The sequence below is a fragment of the Felis catus genome, chromosome A1 (assembly GCF_018350175.1).
Source record: "Felis catus isolate Fca126 chromosome A1, F.catus_Fca126_mat1.0, whole genome shotgun sequence".
Classification (NCBI taxonomy): domain Eukaryota; kingdom Metazoa; phylum Chordata; class Mammalia; order Carnivora; family Felidae; genus Felis; species Felis catus.
The window spans coordinates 211589400-211600262 of NC_058368.1; the positions used below are offsets into that span (position 1 = coordinate 211589400).

Sequence of the window (10863 nt, forward strand, 5' to 3'; positions counted from 1 at the left end):
GGATGCTCAACGAGATTGGGGAAACACTGTCCTAGACTCAGTGATATTATACCTATAACTGACACTTTCATTAAAAAAATAAACTAGAGGGGCACCTGGGTGGCTCAGTCAGTTAAGCATCTAATCTGACTTCGGCTCAGGTCATGAGCTCACGATTTGTGAGTTCAAGCCCAGCGTCTGTACTGACAGCTCAGAGCCTGGAGCCTGCTTCGGAATCTGTGTCTCCCTTTCTCTCTGCTCCTTCCTCACTCATGCTCTGCCTCTCTCAAAAATAAATAGATGTTTAAAAAAATTTTTTTTTTTAATAAACTGGAGACATTATACAAGTAGGTATGTGTTCACTGAATGTATCTGAATCTTTCACAATACTGGGGTGTGCAGCAGGAGGGTGTGGAAGGGAGCCCTCTATATTCGAAATCCTACAAGAGCAGCTAGCTGGCTACCCATGGCCACCAGGAGCAATATTAACTCGCAAAGGCAACTGGCAGCTGGACACACATGTATGTTTTCCTGGATCCCAAGAATACATCCGCATCTAAGGCACCATACCATAGGGTTCAAGGGCAGTGGTTTAAAATTGTTCCCTCTGAATCACTGCAACATTAGAGAAGCAGAATAAATAACAATGTCGTGTGCCTAATTATTCCTCCCATCATGGAATGTGGAGATACTTCTATGAATCCTTAGCAACACTGCAATACTAATGCACACCCCAGATGGGCCTCAGGGGGTTTTCTGAGGAACACTGGGCTTAAAATCCCCAGCACTGAACAATGCATTGAAACAAATGTAAGGAACTAAAATTAAAATACTTCTCTCCCGGCCAGCACCTACCTCTTCTCCCTTAAGTACTTGTTTCCTCAGACAATAATCTCTCTGCAACAAAGATGGAATTTTAACCAAAAGCTGTATAAACACTCAATTCTCTCAATCTGGCAAAACAAATACATTCTGCAAAAGGTCTCTCCAGATCAACTTTCCCAGTAAGTTGACGCTGACAACACAGCACCTCATGCTATCCAAACTGCTCCTGGGGTTAGAAGCTGCAAGTCTCTGCCTGTGTCCAGGACTAGGTCACTATTTCTGGAATAAAGAACATCAAATGGGAACCAGAGGTCAGTAAGTCCTGTTCCCCTTCACCTGATTTTATCCACAGCTGACATGTTCTTATCTCAGTAAGATAGGATTTTAAACATACGTTTAGGTTATGAGAACTCTCAGCAGACACTATGGAGGACTCAAAACTGACCAAGGGTGCAACAGCTAATAATTAGGTGTCAAATACTGCAGGAATTCAAAGAGTGGAAATCTTAGAGGCCTGGGAAAAATCAGAGAAGTCTTTACTGCAGGGTCAGGGATGTAACTGGCCTTAAAGGAAACTCAGGATTTGGGCAACCTGATGAAGAAAGGCCATCTTGTCTAACCTTTCCCACAAGACGGGGCATGTCCACCTTAGATTTTCTAGGCAAAGGTCAGACACTGGTCTGATCTCTTTAAGCAGTCCTAGAAGCTTCTCTCAGGGGGTTGCGTAGGCATGGTGGGAATCATTGCATGGCTCCTTCCAAAGAAAGACCTTCCCCCAATCTCCACAAGCTCCGACCCTTTTACAACCTGGACGTGAGTGAGGGGTGCAAGAGTCCCGTTACCAGTTTTCAGCAAATTTGAAAATGTGCATCTCAGGCTGCTTACTTATTTTAGGGTGGAGGGTTTTCCCAGTAGGATTTTCATTTTGCTTCCACTTGGACACTGGCCATCAGCATACAATCAATAAATGTTTCGCAAATGTATGTGTGGAACAAAGACATAGGTTAGGCGCCTGACTAGTCAACAGACTTCACCTTTGACCTCAGCAAAGCTCTCTTTGGTCCCAAAGGCACTGGGTTAGCTGCACTGGGATCCGAGGAAAGGCAATATGATTACATTTCACCATGTACATAAGAAAGCACTAAAGTAAAACAAACAAACAACAACAACAACAAAACCATTTGGTCAATGAAGTCTTACTAGGTTGCCCTTTTTTCTGTCCTGCCTGCCCTCTTCTCTGGGTCACACTCCATATCCAGCACCTCCCCAGCCACATACTTGAGCTCAGCCATGAGAACCACCCATTTTGAATAAAGGAATGTAAGAGTCAACAGAGAGCAAGGACCATCAGGTAGAACCCTGGGGCAAGTTCTCAGAATAGAGATTTTACCAGCCCCATAGGAGAGAGCAATGGGTCAGGCCAAGGAGTCCCCCCAGATCAACACGCCTGCTCTGTTACTTTGCATGAGATTCTACCACTTCTAGTCAAGGAGCTTCTCAATAAGGAAAAAGTCCATCCCAAATGGATCCAAGCCTTCAACTCTAACTTCATCCCAAACGGGTCCAAGCCTTCAACTCTAACTTCAGCAAGACTCTCTCCATAGTCAACACTCAAAGTTCACTATGGCTGAGCAAATGAACAGTGGAGGAATGAATGAATGCATGGGCACTAAGTGCTAAGTTGGAAACACAAAGATACAAAAGATATTTCATTCCAAAGCAAGTGGCCAGTATAAGATGCAGGTTTTCAAAGGATTTAGCCAAAAAAAGAACTCTTGAAGCCCTTACATCTGGAGTCTAACAGGGTCAATGTGTGTGGCAACTGGAGAGGCTCTTTCTCTGGGATGAACTAGACACTGATCTCCCCCTACTGTGCCCACTCTACCCCCAGTTTTGCCATGGAAACCCTGGGGAGACCAGCAGCCCTGACAGCTAGATGAAGCAGCGAGCCACCAGGAGAAAGTGAGGAAAGAGATCTTTTCTTTTAAATCATAGTTGAACTTTTTATTATTATTTAAGTTCAACATTCTAAGTTCTAACTTAAGGGTATTTAGCAGGGGTGAAGGGTGGGTGAAATGGGCGAAGGGGATCAAGAGGTCAAACCAGGGTCAAACTTCCAGTTCTAAAATAAGTTGTTGAGGACATAAGGTACAGCATGGGGACTATAGTTAATAACATCGTGTTGCATATTTGAAAGTTGCTAAGAAAGTCCATCTTAAAAGTATTTTGTAACTACCCATGGTGAAGGGACATTAAAGAAAGCTGCTTTATGATTACATCTTAGGAGGCATATTTATTCAGCAAACCAGATACATATGAATAAATAAATGAATGAGCAAACAAGCAACTTTTACTGGGCATTAATTACCAGCTAGGTGCTTTCACATAGTATTCTTTCTTACGAACTAAGGTGCAGGCTTGTTAAATGATTACTCAGATGGTAAAGAAGAGAAAGTTTAGGGGGAAAAAAGACAAAAGCAATAGTTTCATTTTGGCAGTGGATCCTTTCTAAAATACTCTAATATTTCACTTTTTTCCCCCAAGAAAATAAATGACCGCATTCTTTTTAAAATGTAAACATCTTTCAGATAGCATATCATAGTAATCATGTGATAAAACTCTCTTGAGAACATTAATCTCCTTCAATAAATTCATAACTTGCCTTTATCCAGAGGACGACACTTCTCTTGTGAAACAAATACATCATTCTTCCTTAAAAATAAAACCTGCCATCAACCAGAACCGATCTAGGTCCATGAATCAGTCGGGGCCAGCAGCACGGATACAAAAGTGGCCAGCGCTCTGGCAACATTACTATCTCGTCTGTCAAATCTGCTACTCACATGCTCCAATAAGCCTACCATAGAAAAGCCCCAAGGTTACCTCATGCCCTAAATCCATCCAATTTAAAAAGCACGGGCTTAATTAAGACAAACTACTTCTGGAATACAAAAATCATCCTAAGACTAAGAAATTCCATGTGATTATCCCTCATGTTGAGACTATTTTTAGATCCCCAAAATGCCTTTCCAATTCTGCATTTTCTTGATCTTTGATGTTGATGTCAATAGCACCGTCTAAACATACTGCTGTGTTCATCTTTCCAGAAAAAAAAAAAAAAAAAAAGATGCCCCGCGCAGAGCTAATAATCAAGTCGAAATGGCAAGGCACGTGTGCCATGAACTTAAGCTTCTTCCTCCCAGTCTACTCCTTTGGCCTCACCCATCTTGAAACCCAAAAGAACCAACTGAGTTTAAAAATACAGATCCAGGGGCGCCTGGGTGGCGCAGTCGGTTAAGCGTCCGACTTCAGCCAGGTCACGATCTCGCGGTCCGTGAGTTCGAGCCCCGTGTCAGGCTCTGGGCTGATGGCTCGGAGCCTGGAGCCTGTTTCCAATTCTGTGTCTCCCTCTCTCTCTGCCCCTCCCCTGTTCATGCTCTGTCTCTCTCTGTCCCAAAAATAAATAAATTAAAAAAAAAAAAATACAGATCCAGGGGGCGCCTGGGTGGCTCAGTCAGTTAAGTGTTTGGCTCTTGATTTCGGCTCCGGTCATGGTCTCTCTTTGGGGAGATCGAGCCCCACAGTGGGCTCTGTGCTGACCATGCAGAGCCTACTTGGGATTCTCTTTCTCTCCCTCTCGGCCTCTCCCCCGCTCTCTTTCTCTCTCAAAATAAACTTATATATATATATATATATATATATACGTATATATGTATATATATATATACACATACATACACGTATACATTTTATATATGTATACGTGCATGTATATGTATATATGTGTGTATATATATATATATATACATATATATATATATAATCTCCATCCAATACTCAAACATTACTGGTGAACATATAAAATGTGGAAAACAAAAAGCCACCGTGGAAAGCAGTTTTTACGAAGCTAAATATAAACTTACCATACAACCCAGAAATTCCACTCCTGCGGGATCTTGCCAAGAGAAATGAAAACATATGTCCACACAAAGATTTGTACACAAATGTCGATAGCAGTATTCATAATTGCAAAACAAGTGGAAACTACTGAAATAGCTATCAGCTAGGTAAACAAAGTATGGCATTCCAACACAAAGGAATAATACTATCCAGTACTAAAAAGGAACAAAGTATCAGTACATGTTGCACCATGGATGGAACTCAAAACCATCGTGCTAAGTGATGGTCAGACATAGAAGACCACACGTTATAAGATTCCATTTGTAGGACATGTCTAAAAAAGGCAAATTTATAGAGACCAAGTGGCTTAGTGGTTGCCTGGGGCTGGAAGTGGTAACAGATTGCAAATGGGCATGAGGGATCTTTTTGGGGTGAGGGAAAGGTTTTAAAACTGGATTCTGGTAATGGCTGTACAACAATAAGCTTCCAAAATGATTAAACTGTAGGTTAAAATTGGTAAATTTTATGAAATATACTCATGGGTCAATGAAGCCGGTTTTTTAACTATCAAATACATAAAGTGAAAAAGGGGGCCATCTGCCAAGTTAGGTAGTGAAAAATGTCTTTAGAGGAAGTGAGAGGGTAGGGTTCCATTTATGGTTATATTTAATTCTTGTTTTTACGCTAGAAAAACTTAATTGTCAAACATTGGCTTACCGCAGATTTCATCGGTTCTCTTACTTTCAAAATGGGGAGGACTTGGACTCCACATTCTGGAATGTTGGAAATGTCATTACAGAGATCACAATGGTTTTGTTTGGACTGTTCAATTTCTTTACCCATATATCCAGGGCCTCAAATACTTTTCAGAACAAGGGAAAAATATGTTAATAACTCAGATTCCATGTCTTAGGGCCCAGGAGCAGGACTAGAGGGTAGATGCAGAACACAAAAATTATTTCTGCTGCCCAACGGTCATGTTTGGACATTACTTGAACATCGTGCATTCAAAAAAGAATGTTCCTCATCTCGGTCCAACAGGGGTAGCGGGGGCTGCTCACTTGAAGGCAGGGCTCATTTCCTTTGACATAATGGGGTTACTTTGCATGCTGCAGTGCCCTGCCTTCTTCTGACAACCGCACCCCACCTCCTTTAAAAAAAAAAAAATCCCTCCAAGGTGTCACCCTCCTCCGACCTGGCTGTATTCTGACCATGGGTGTTCCCTGAGAGATGGGAATGTGTCTTCAGCAAGGCTACTAGGAGATTCTCCCTGGGATTTCAGGAGGAGGGTAGAGGTAGCGGACAGGGGAGGGAGAGAAGAGGGAGGAAAAGGAAGGGAGACAGGAAGGGAATGAAAGGGGGTGACAGAGAAGGAGGGAGAGACCTTCCTCTCTGGTGGAGAAATGGGAAAGCATGGGCCTGGCAGCAGCCCCAGCCGGGTACAGAGAGCTGGTTTGAGAAAAGAACCAAAAAGGGCCCTGGGTCCAGGGATCCCTGAGGGCCTAAAGGGGCTTCTACCCTTTGAGCACAGGATTTGGGGTCACATGAGTCAGGACACTCTCCTTGTAGCCCAAGCTGGGTGTCTGTCAAAGAGACAAATCCTCATAGTGGATCTTGCTCAGGCTGTCATCTTGGATGCCACAGTAAAAGGGGACCTAGAACTTCAGCATTTCTGTCTGATCACCTCCTTTCTGAAGTCAGGAGCTAAATTCACTTCAGGGACCTCCAGAAGCGAAATACACACTCTTTGGAGTCAAACTGGGCTGAACACAACAGATGACCTACAACGTCCCCTGTTGAACCCAAAGGTAAGGAAGAGCAATTTTATCATTCATTCCTTTGGCTATCAGCTGCTCCCTGGTGTATTCTGCCCCAGGCAGCAGGCCCTGGCCCACCCCCACCCCATGTACTCCATGCTGTATTCACCTCCAACACTGCAGTCACCCCAGAAGACCTCTGCAGCAGGCCCAGCGTGGGTCTTTGGGCTATTTCCATTCCGAAAGGCTGTGCTGCTCTTTGACTCTTCTACAGGAACCAGCCAACAACGAAAAGAATCACAATTAACTGGACACGAATAGCATTAGACTATTTTAAACCCTCATGAAATAAAAAGCCACCGTAACAGCTGGGTCCAAGAGGGACCCCGTGCTGCCAATGAGGTGCACCTGACTGCCTCTGCTCCACGGGGGACCTGGCTGCACAGAGCTGAGGGGGACTGGGGAGGGAGACCGGGAAGCTGCTCGGAGCTGAGGCTAAGGAGGAATAAGGAAAACCTTGAGAATAGGTGGGAACAAGGGGAAAGGAGCAGGGCGCTGGGGCGGCTCAGCTGGACCAGGAGGCCTCAGGGCGCAAGGATAATCCTCCAGGCAGTTAATCCTTGAATATCGCTGAAGATGGGATATGCAAACATGCTGCCAATCACCCCAATTTATTCTAAACAAGACACCTGGAAGAGAAGCCTAATGGGGTGGCTCAATCAAGGCACCATACCCCAGGGGCTATGCGAGCCTGGATCTGCCACACCCCTGCCCTGGCAGTGTGCAAGAAGAGCCTCTCCAACCTTTTCCCATCAGAAGCCCCAGCCTGTTCCGTGCCTGTGCCAGATGGGGGCCCTAGAACCACCTGCCTAGTGAAGACAAACTCTTAACTGAATGCGAAACCCTGGCCCTTCTATCAATTTCCGACCACTTTCTGTGTTTAGGGATAAGAAGCAAACAGCTTTCACATGAAAGATGGGAACACTTCCATTAACGGTAACAAAGATGAAACATTTTTCCCCCCACGCCCCAGACATCCACAGACCAACATGCCTTATATGTGACACCAGGAGGGTTTACAGGGTAAAAATATCACGGCTAGGCAAGAACTTGTAATTTAAGGAGAAAAAGAAGAAACCTATGCTGTTTTATTTATTCTTAGGCACTGAATCCCAACTACCGGCCAAGTACATAGGGGATGTAGAAATGTGGCTCATACACCATCCTGCCTACAAGAGGGGAAACAAATAAATAAAAAAATAAATAAAGGTCTATGTAGATCAATGCACTTGCACAGAAGCACAGACATACAGATTTGTACACCCAACACACACCATCCATTATAGCACATGTAATCAGTTTTTGATTTACCTCTAAAGAAATGCTGAAAGCTAAGGGCAAAATCCCAGATAACTGGGTAAAGACACAGGGAAGCTGAAATGTGTTTACTGAAGGCATTCCAGGTGTCAGGTGTGCTAAGGTCACAGGATCCACAAAATGACATATTGTTAGATCAGTGCTGTCCAATACATGCGATTACCGAGCATCTGAAATGTGACTAGTGCACACTGGTGTGCCCTGTAAGTGGAAAACACACAACACATTTCAAGGACTCACTAGGAAAAACAAACGTCAACTATATCATCAGTAAGTTTTACATTGAATGCATATTGATAACATTCTGGACACACCAGGTCAAATAAAATATATCATTACAATTAATTTCATTTGCTTCCTTTGCTACTAGAAAACTCAAAATGACCTACGTGGCTTGTATTTGTGGCTCGCTTATGTTTCTGTTAGGTAGTGAGGACTGAAGATTTTCCCTTCAAAAGACTGCGATGGCACATCCACTCAGTGACAGCAGCACCTTATTACTACTACTAAGGCAGGCAGAAAATTAAGCAGAAAATGTCTATGTTACCATGTCACGTTTAAGGTGCACTTAATACCATAAACTCGTACAACTCAGGTCTGGCCAATACTCCAAGCTCATGACAAAGAATGCTGTACATTAAAAGATTCACTCTGTCACATGCAGGAGGAAGAAAGATGGTCCAACTGCTTCACTTCACTCCAGACTGCCGGACCTCTGCACACACTCAACTGGTACTCTGTTCCATGCGGTTCAGAACATAGATTTTTGTCTGGCAACAGCTGGACGATTTTCCAAAGCCTTCCATAGGGAATTTCACTTCCTCATCAGTTTGTTCTAAGTGCCACTGACTTTGCTTTCACCGCAATGTTACGGTTCTGTGCCTGGATTAGGACGGAAACAGCACGAGTTGTCTTGTGGAACTTGAGGAACTTGTTGATGCAATTTGTTAGAAAGCGTCAGGTAGAACCATAATGGCCAGTCTACCAGCACTTCTTTCAAGGTAGGTGATAAAGGGGCGCCTGGGTGGCTCAGCTGGTTAAGCGTCCAACTTCGGCTCGGGTCATGATCTCACAGTTCAGGAGTTCGAGCCCAGCATCTGGCTCTGTGCTGACAGCTCAGAGCCTGGAGGTTGCTTCCAATTCTCTCTCTCTCTCTCTCTCTCTCTCTCTCTCTCTCTCTCTCTCTCTCTGCCCACCCGCCCCCCACGCTTGTCTCTCTCTTAAAAATAAGCAAACATTTAAAAACAAATTAAAGGTAGGTTGATAAAGAACATGATTAACATTAGCAATTAGAGTAACAGCCACAATAGTGGTCATTTACTTAAAATGATTACCTTGCAAAATTTTATTTTACTTGCAAAAAAATGTTTTTTGACTATTTAATTATAAATGAGTATTTTCTCATTTAATGCTTTTACCACTTTGGAATTAGATGCTGTCATCAGATTAGGAAACTGCCATCCAGAAAGTTGATTTTGCCAAAGTGGCACAGTTTATAAATGAAGGAAGTTGGATTTAAACTCAGCTTCCAGGCCCAAAACAGGTCACTGGGCTGCATATGAAATGCAGCACTAATAATAATTGTCAAACAACAACAACGAAGTCTGGCCAACAGACCAACCTTTTTACTACTTAAAAAAAAAAAAAATAGTTGCCTTTAAAGATGGAACCGTGCTCAGATCTGCTGCTGCCACATACGGAGCTCCTTCTAAGAAGTCTGAGTGGGGGCGCCTGGGTGGCGCAGTCGGTTAGGCGTCCGACTTCAGCCAGGTCACGATCTCGCGGTCCGTGAGTTCGAGCCCCGCGTCAGGCTCTGGGCTGATGGCTCGGAGCCTGGAGCCTGTTTCCGATTCTGTGTCTCCCTCTCTCTCTGCCCCTCCCCCGTTCATGCTCTGTCTCTCTCTGTCCCAAAAATAAATAAACGTTGAAAAAAAAAAAAGAAAGAAAGAAAAAAGAAGTCTGAGTGGAGCAACTTGAAAAAGGCATTCTTCTGGCTGTTTGCCCTCACTCACACACCCCTGCCTCATTCCAGGGGAGGGTAGCATTTTTACTTCTTTGTCTTCTTCATTTGCAGAGCATATGTGTGACAAGAAAATTTAAGGAACTCACCAGTCAAAAATCCCTTTTCCATATAGCTTTGCTAAAGATACCAAGTCAGTAACAGTGAAAATGTAAAGACGATTTCAAACCAGTGACGTGGCTATCTTTATACTCCACTGAGCTGGGAAACTACAGATTTGGGTGGAGGTTTCCATGTTTTGGTAACAATTTGCAAAAGCAGAACTTCTAGATACTTAGATGCGTCCTTGTGATTACAGCATTTCTGCTCCTTAAGAAATTATTCTAATAACCTGTGTAACAGCTCTTGCCAAGGTATTAAAAAATGAAATATTACAATTCTTCAGAATTAAAAGCACCAAGAGTATAATTAAAGTGGAATCCTAGGGGTGCCTGGGTGGCTCAGTCGGTTGGGCGTCCGACTTCGGCTCGGGTCATGATCTCGCTGTCTGTAAGTTTGAGCCCCACATCGGGCTCTGGGCTGACAGCTCAGAGCCTGGAGCCTGTTTCGGATTCTGTGTCTCCCTCTCTCTCTGACCCTCCCCTGCTCATGCTCTGTCTCTGTCTCAAAAATAAATAAAACGTTAAAAAAAAATTAAAAAAAAAAAGTGGAATCCTAAAACACATCGCCCAACCAGACAGGAATGGGGCAGAGAGTACAGGTGTTATTTGTTATTTGAAGCACCCGCAACCCCCGGCAGGCGGCCACCCGAGCCTGAAGCAGATATCACCAGGATAGGGTGAGCCACTCTTTCTGTTTTCCCTTGCCACCTTGGACATAAACACCCGCTTGCCAGGTAATGAGAATAAAATGCGCTTTGTTCCAAGGGGTATGCACTTGAAATAATCAGGAGCGGTTTTAAAGAAGAGGAAGAAAGCAAGCTTGCTGCCAAACAAGACACTAACAGCAACACAGCCATCAACAGATTGGCCCCGAGACAGGCAAGGAGAGGAGTCATTTTGAGGA

General features: G+C 43.9%; 1 protein-coding gene across 3 annotated transcripts in view; it reads right to left on the minus strand.

Moving 5' to 3' along the window:
- RAI14 (retinoic acid induced 14) overlaps positions 1-10863 on the minus strand; it is a 146530-nt gene that overhangs the window by 124604 nt on the left and 11063 nt on the right. Inside the window, exon 1 of one of the 3 annotated variants that reach the window (XM_019812093.3) lies at positions 5422-5474. The exons of the other annotated variants lie outside the window; for them this stretch is intronic. The gene's annotated coding sequence lies outside the window, so the exon portion shown is untranslated. Of the gene's footprint in view, positions 1-5421; positions 5475-10863 lie in introns of those variants that run through there. 3 annotated transcript variants of the gene reach the window in all.